Raw genomic sequence first — 7,895 nt, 5'->3', positions numbered from 1 at the left:
AGGGATTAATATTGTTAAATGTCAGTACTACCCAAAGTGGTCTACAGATTCAAATGCAATCTCTGACGTGGAATCTAAAAGGGGCATGTGAGGGGCGCCTGGGTGGCTCAGTCGGTTGAGCGTCCAACTTCGGCTCAGGTCATGATCTCACAGTTTGTGGGTTCAAGCCCCATATCAGGCTCTGTGCTGACTGCTTGCTCAGAGCCTGGAGCCTGCTTCAGATTCTGTCTCCTTCTCTCTCTGCCCCTCCTCCGCTCACGCTTGTCTCACTCTGTTTCTCAAAAATAAATAAAATGTAAAAAAAAAATTTTTTTAATAAAATTAAAAAAAAAAGGGGGGGGCATGTGATGAATGATTTAGCTAAGGTTGAAGAGCGTGAGTGAGAGGTGGCAATGACCCAGAGGGCAACAGTTTCCTCTAACAAGACCCAGGGCTGAGTGTCCCAGGTAGATTAGCCTGGAAGGAAGATTGTTGGAAGAATCCAAGCCACTTTCCTCTAAAAAACTCTGATGTTGCTGCAGACGTGTGAAGGAGACCATGATTTCCATTTCAAGGCCGCTCTAGGCCCACTAAACAGACACCATGAGCAAAACCCACCCTTCTGAGTTGAAAAAATTTAAGAATAAGAAGTTATCGTTAAAGTTGAACAGTAGCAGACATATCCAAGGAATACCGAGGGGATTTGATTTCTTTATGGGTCTTGTGATAGATGAATGTGTAGTGATCACAACTTGAAGCAACTGAACAGCACTGGAAAGGTGGTAATACAAGGAAGCAGTATTATCACATGAGAAACATTGGAACGAGTAGAAATAACGGCTGTGTTCAGCAGAGAAATCAATCATTTCCACATGTCTATTTTACAAAGGGCCTGTTTCACAGGGACATAAAAATTCAGGTTGTGAACATTTGTCATATTAAATTTTTTATTGAAATTGAAACACTTAAAACTCTGCTAAGATCAGGTCCAAAATCCTCTGCCTGACCTATAAAGTTCTCCCATCACTTCGTCCCAACTTAGGTTTCTCGTCACTTTACCCCAGCACCCCTTTCCCAATATGTGTTGTTCTGGAGCCACAGTAGGCCATTCGCTAATTCCTTCAGCATGCCTGGCACTTTCACAACTTTGTGCCTTTGCTCAAGCTATTCTCTGCCTGCAATGCCTCTCTTTTCCTCTCCATCCAGTGAATTCTTATCCCCATTTGTGAAGCCTTCATGGCTCACTTACTCAGATAGTTTGTCTCTCATTCCACTTCTCCACCATTACATTATATTCCAATTATTTATTTGCATGCCTGCCTTTGTGCTGAGACAGGGAGCTCCTTGAAAGCTAGTTTCAATATTCTGGTGCTTAAGCAGAATTGGCAAAAATGCAAATAGCCCATGATGCTGCATTTAAAGCAATTACAGCAGTATTTTGTCCTGCATTCTCTCTTGCTACATAATTTTATTATTTCATAATAAATCTTGAAGAAGTAGACTCATTCTTCCCAAGTTTTTCCCACAGAGAAGTTTCCAAGGTACACATTTTCCTTTTGTGAGTCTGACTCCCTAAACAAAATGATAACTGTGATAAGTGATACTAATTTTCATTTTTTTTTTTTTTTAATTTTTTTTTTCAACGTTTATTTATTTTTGGGACAGAGAGAGACAGAGCATGAACGGGGGAGGGACAGAGAGAGAGGGAGACACAGAATCAGAAACAGGCTCCAGGCTCTGAGCCATCAGCCCAGAGCCTGACGCGGGGCTCGAACTCACGGACCGTGAGATCGTGACCTGGCTGAAGTCGGACGCTTAACCGACTGCGCCACCCAGGCGCCCCAGTGATACTAATTTTCATATGCACATGCTTATTCAACAATTTCCTGAACAAGATACTATGTTGGACATGGGGAAAGATAACAAAAAGTTAGTTTCATCTATCTTGAGAATTCACCAGATATGGTTAAGAGCAAGGAAAAACAAGAGGGTCTCAGCTCTGATAACAGACTCATCCATGGGAGTGGGGCAGACATTTGGAACAGATTCTGAGAGCCCAGTGAGAAGACAATGCTGGGTATCTGAAACATTGCAACAAACAGTAGGTGGTAGCCCGGGAAAGTAGTCCATCAGGTGGCCTTTTCAAGGAAATAGGAACACTCCTAACCAAGAAATGCCTAATGGGTCCAGACCAGTCCTCCAGGAGCTTAAAGAAAAGCTAAGAGAGGCCGTTAAGTCAAGTCAGCAGTAGACAGACAAGTGATGCAGTCACAAGCTAAGTCTCCAGGACCAAACAAGAAGGTAATGTGTCAGATATTCAGGGACAAATTACATGCAGTGACTCAGGGCCCAGGTTTTAAGGTGGGTGGCCCATTATTAGAACGGAGGTGGTGTGCCTGAGTGGCTCAGTCGGTTAAGCATCTGACTTCTGCTCAGGTCATGATCTCACAGTTCACGAGTTTGAGCCCTGCATCGGGCTCTGTGCTGCCAGCTCAAAGCCTGGAGCCTGCTTCGGATTCTGTGTCTCATTCTCTTGTGAGTCTGTCTCTCAAAAATAAATAATAATGTAAAAAAAAATTTTTTTTTTAAAGAAGAGAGGCACAATGTCAGAAACCAATTTGGAGAAAAATCCTGATGTTACCTTGTAGAATTCTTTAGATTACTGTTACCTCTCCTGAGTATTGGTCCTGAAGGTTAGCGTGAGGTTGCATATGTTTTGGGGTTCAATTGCAATCAGCAGTAGGGAGGAAAGTATAGCAAAATCCAGCAAACAGGGCTGGAAATTGGTCCCCGATTTCATGACTCACACTGCAAGAACAGAGGGAACAGGAAAGATGGTACCCAAGAGGAAACATGAGTTACTATATTACCAGAGGAAGATTTCATAGATACTGAGTTGGCAAAAACAAGAGCCGTTCCCTACTGTGAATTTCAACATAGTGATGCTGTCTAATGAATAAATAGTAGGAAAACTATGGTATGTATTCTGAAAGACTTTAAGCTATAGTTCCATCTAAAACCATTAACTTCTGAAGGATTCCTGTGACTTTAATGTAGTGGAAGGATTAAGTCCTTTACAGTTTGTTGAAATCTCTAAGAGAACTTTGGACTGATGATTGAACCTCACAGGTGAATGAAGTATGGGACTTGGTTGGCTCTCTCTTAATTTCCCACTCTCTGGCTATTGAAACCTAGAGTCATATAGCTATAAGCATATACTTACAGCTTATACTATACAGTGAGGGCTTCAAGAACTTGTGACTATTTTTTCTGGTACTATCAGCTTAATCCAGCCAATTAGTGACACAAAGAATGAAGAGATAAGGAGATAACAAATGCTATTTGAGATCAAACCCAGGGTCATTGCCTATCTAGCTGAGGAGTAGAGAATGGGTTGAATCTATGACAGTAACCACCAAAGTGCCTGGAGCAATTATAGGTTTTCCTCATTAGCCAATGATATATTTTTTTTCCCCAAAATCATGCCTTCTTTTCTAATTATGAGTTGAGACCCATAAGTGGGTTGTAAAATCATTTCAGTGGGTTGGGACTAGGGTCTTAAATTATATAGAAAAAAATAAAATAGAACTGAAGAGTAGAGAAGATAAGCAAAGAGAAGAAAAAGCTTTTAGTTGTATGTGCACGTGTGTGTATATGTGTGTGTGCTGAGTTCCAATATAAAATAGATTTCTCTCTGTGGCTTCCAGCTTAAAAAGTAGATACAGACCTACACATAGATATAGCTATAAACATGGAGAAAGAAACATGTAAAACAAATAGCTGGGAAAATCTCTCCAAAATACTATCACCAACCGCATGGGAGGCACTCTCCACCATAATATTCATAGGCATCTACAAAAATACAATCATAACAAAATGACTATCTTTGGCAAAACCAAGCATAACTAAAAGTTAAAACAGAGGGAACAGGTTATTTAAAGTTTGGAAGACAACTTAAAACTTAAGCTTAACTTCTCCAAACTTAATTTTCTCATGTTAAAAAAAAACAACCAGGAGTGATTTAAAGAACTTCTAGGCCTTCAGAATACTTTTCTATTGTATTCCATTCTATTCCATTCTTGTGTTCTGCCAACCCCCAATCTGAGTATTGTCATTCAACTTTACCCAATTCTAGTATCAAATGTTTTTCACACAGAGAATTTACGATGTCTTCTTTATTTAACAAAGTTTCTTTTTTCTACTACAGAATGAATTCCCATTTAACAAAGAAAATGTAGAAGAAGGAAAATCACTCTTAGGCCTAACATTTAAAGCAAATAGTGAAGATTTTTCTAAGCACTGTAAATTATCCAATACTTTCAGAGAGATGTACATTAAACTGCAAGAACAAGTTAGAGATCACATTATATAGGGACTTGGTTTATATATTTGAGTTATAGAGACTTATATAAAGGTACTCCCTGATAAAATGAAGAGCAAGCCGGTATAAAATTGCAGTGTCAGCCTTTGTGCTGGCAGAAATACCCACTGATATTTTGAAGTGGGGGTGACCACTGGAATTCCTTTTAAACACAGTATCAGCTGCATAATTCTCTGATCTCACACCCACTCATGCTGATCTTCCTTTCTCTCTGCCCAGGCAGAGAGTGGAAAGAGATCAGAACAGAATTCTTACAGGGAGGCAGTCTGACCCTCCACTCCCGCCCTGCTCTGACTCCAGTTCAAAGATAGAAATGAAATCCAAGCAGGGTGTGGTTACACTGTGGGATGTGAGTTTGGCCAGAGCCCAAGCATTGTTATCTCATCTGTTTTACCCAATCCCTGAGCTCTCAAAGTCCTATCACTGCTTCACTCTTTCTCAACCCTCTGGACCTTGAACAGAAAAAGCTGGTGTTTTAGAAGTGGATCAGAGTGACAGGTATCATCTAAATCCAGAGTCCTTACTGTGGTCCATAAGATGCTTCATCAGGAGGCTTCTGTCTGCCTGTGACCGCCTTTCCTGCAACCCTGCCCCTGCTTGCACTGCCCTACTTTCTGGTCTCGAACACATCCAGTATGTTCCTGCTGCACACGCGGTTCCTTCTGCCTGCAAAAGTTGTCCTTTGGTTTCTGCATGGCGTAATTCAGATCACTGCTGTACCTCTGGAACTCAAACTTTCTCAGTCCCATCACTCTGTATTCCATATACCTTGCTCAATTTTTCCTCATAGCACTTGTGTTTAGCTTGATTTCTTCTGCTATAGACATGCTTAGAATATTGCCTCTGCCCTTGCTCTGATCCTTAACAAACTACATACTCATACTCCTTATACTCCATTTCCATTATTCATAAAAATGAATTATTGCAAAGTTCAAATGGAATTACATGTAAAAGCTCTGAATTCAATGCTTATTACATTAAAATGCAAAGTTTCATAATGACAAGGATTTGTAGGTTTAGAGCTATACTTCAGCACCCACAACAGTACCAAGAATTGGTTTAATAAATACATTTAGAAGGAAGGAAAGGAGAAAGGGAGGGAAGGAGAGGAGAGATGAAGAGGGAAGGAAGCAGAGAGGACAATTATGGATCAATGTTAATTTCTGATCATTGTTTTTTACTTTTTTCCACTAATGTGCCTCTGAAATACTTCTATGAAAGAATTTGTGTATGATAAATGAATACGCACCTACCTTTTCCTAATTCATAAGAGGTCCCCATCTCCCTTCTTACCTTCTGACTCCTTAACGTTGTTCAATCCTTATTTTTTAAGATCCCTAAAAACCAGCAAAAAAAGTAAAACATGAGAAGTAACATACTAAAGCTAGGATAGCACTGGTATATGTGACAAGTAATAGCTGAGACCCAGAGTCTAGCAAGACCTATCAGAGTAAGATGGCCCATATAACTAACGGCTCATAACTATGAAGTGCTCCAGACAAGAAATTGAATTCTTTGCAGGTCCACTGGTAGACACTCTGGGAGACCTAACAAACAAAGCCCAGGCTCAAAGGTATCTGCCAACAGAAATCCTGGAAGAAGTCCTGACAAGCATAAAGTCAATGTCAGGGAAATCTAACAGTGGTCTTCTGGTCAACTGTGAGCTTCACGAAACTCTCAGTGAGTCAGGGAACTGTCTCTGATTATTCTCTTCCATATCCACAATGCCTAGCTAACTCCTGACTTGTGCGTGCTCCATGATTATGCGATGAGTGAATAAATTATCAATAAATTAAGGTCTTTTTTTTAGTTAAAGCAAAAAGCCTCAACACAAATTCTCTTAAACAAACAAACAAGCAAAATAACAAACCCGAAGAGTCCTGGTTTAGACTTGACTGCAGAAGCAGCTGAATGCAGGACACAAATACTATCATCCGCACATGTGGTCTGTCTTTCCACTTTCAGACCACCAGCACTGCCCAAGGCTACATGCTTTCTTAGTCTCATCCAGGAGGAGAAAGAAGTCTTTCACACATGTGAATTAAGGAGGTGGAGAGCATAAAGCATTGCCTCTGCTTAGAACACACACCATTTTTGAGCCAATCACTGGAGTTAAGGAAATGCAAAGCGCTGATTTTCTGAAGCCTCTTTAAGAATAGCATAGGGTCAGCTTAACAATGACCACCTGTGCTGACAGAGACAGGGGATTCACCAAAGGGAAATCTGGTTAAGGTTATTTCTTAGAAGGAGTGTGAGTAAGTGTTGGGATCCATAAACAACAAATGTCCACACTGAGGCAGCAGGCCCAGGCAAGGGAGTCTTGCAGCAGGGATCCAAACATGAGGTCTAGACAAGGTTCCAAGTCCCTGGGAGCACTGATGGGAGTAAAACAATGTGGGAGGACTTCAAGTATACATTGGAGTAACAACAGAAGTGGGACTCAGTCGTGAGCCAGCCCGATTAGGAACTGCTACTACAACCTAGGGGAAGAGCGAGACTGTGAGGGAAATTAAAATGAGACCAGTCTCAGCTGCTTTAATATTAAGCTCTCAAAAGCTTCCTTTGAATGAGAATATGGCTGGCTTTAGTGAAGCCAAGGAGATGATAGCATTCACATGGGGACCTATTTATTATCCTCTTACTCTACCAGGGCTTAACTATTCCTCTAGTACTGACACTTTACCTTTAGGCATGTTTCAGACTCATATTAAACTACATGTTGGACATTATCTACAAAGATGTGCCACAGGTACCCCAACTTCAACTTCCTACTTTATCTCCCACCTCTCCTTGTCCCAATCAATACAATATTTTCCTCCAAATCTGGCTCTTTGCCTATATTGCCAGTCTCAATGAATACCACCCTCATCTAAACCAGAAATCCATCCATGATCTTTCTCTTTTCCTACCTGTCTTCTTAGCTATTATCTATCCATCTTTCTCTACATCTCTATTTCTCCTCCTACCTAATCAATCATTAAATCCTATCTCTTATATTTCCTACTTATTGCTTGACTCTGTCCCCTTTCCCCTAGCCCAAAAACTGTTGCCCTGATTCAGGCCCATCTTTTGCAGAAAGTATTTCAATTGCTCCCTAGCTGGATTGCTTACCCTGAGATACACATTTCTGAAAACCATAATCCACATAGTTCCTCTGTGTTCCCATAGCATTTTGTGCCTGCTTCCTTCTTAATATTTACAATATCATATTTTGATTATGGGTTCTTGTGTCTGTCACCCTGACTAGATGCTGAATTTCTCAAGCATGAGAGTTCATCTTTGAATCCTCAGTACCTAACATAGGATCTATAGAAGTAGACCAAATCACGGAGTACTTACATACTTGAAGAGAAGACTGAATCCATAGATATTTCTTTTTTTTTTTTTTTAACATTTATTTATTTTTGAGACAGAGAGAGACAGAGCACGAACGGCGGAGGGTCAGAGAGAGAGGGAGACACAGAATCGGAAGCAGGCTCCAGGCTCTGGGCCATCATCAGCCCAGAGCCCAACGCGGGGCTCGAACCCACGGACT

General features: G+C 40.8%; 1 pseudogene; it reads left to right on the top strand.

The window, feature by feature from the left end:
* The first annotated feature begins 582 nt into the window (after positions 1-582).
* Positions 583-890, top strand: LOC132695296 (small nuclear ribonucleoprotein G pseudogene; annotated as a pseudogene).
* The last annotated feature ends 7,005 nt before the right edge of the window (positions 891-7,895 follow it).

The sequence above is a fragment of the Panthera onca genome, chromosome B4, assembly GCF_046562875.1.
Source record: "Panthera onca isolate mPanOnc1 chromosome B4, mPanOnc1 haplotype 2, whole genome shotgun sequence".
Classification (NCBI taxonomy): domain Eukaryota; kingdom Metazoa; phylum Chordata; class Mammalia; order Carnivora; family Felidae; genus Panthera; species Panthera onca.
This window is presented reverse-complemented; position numbering and strand designations above follow the sequence as displayed.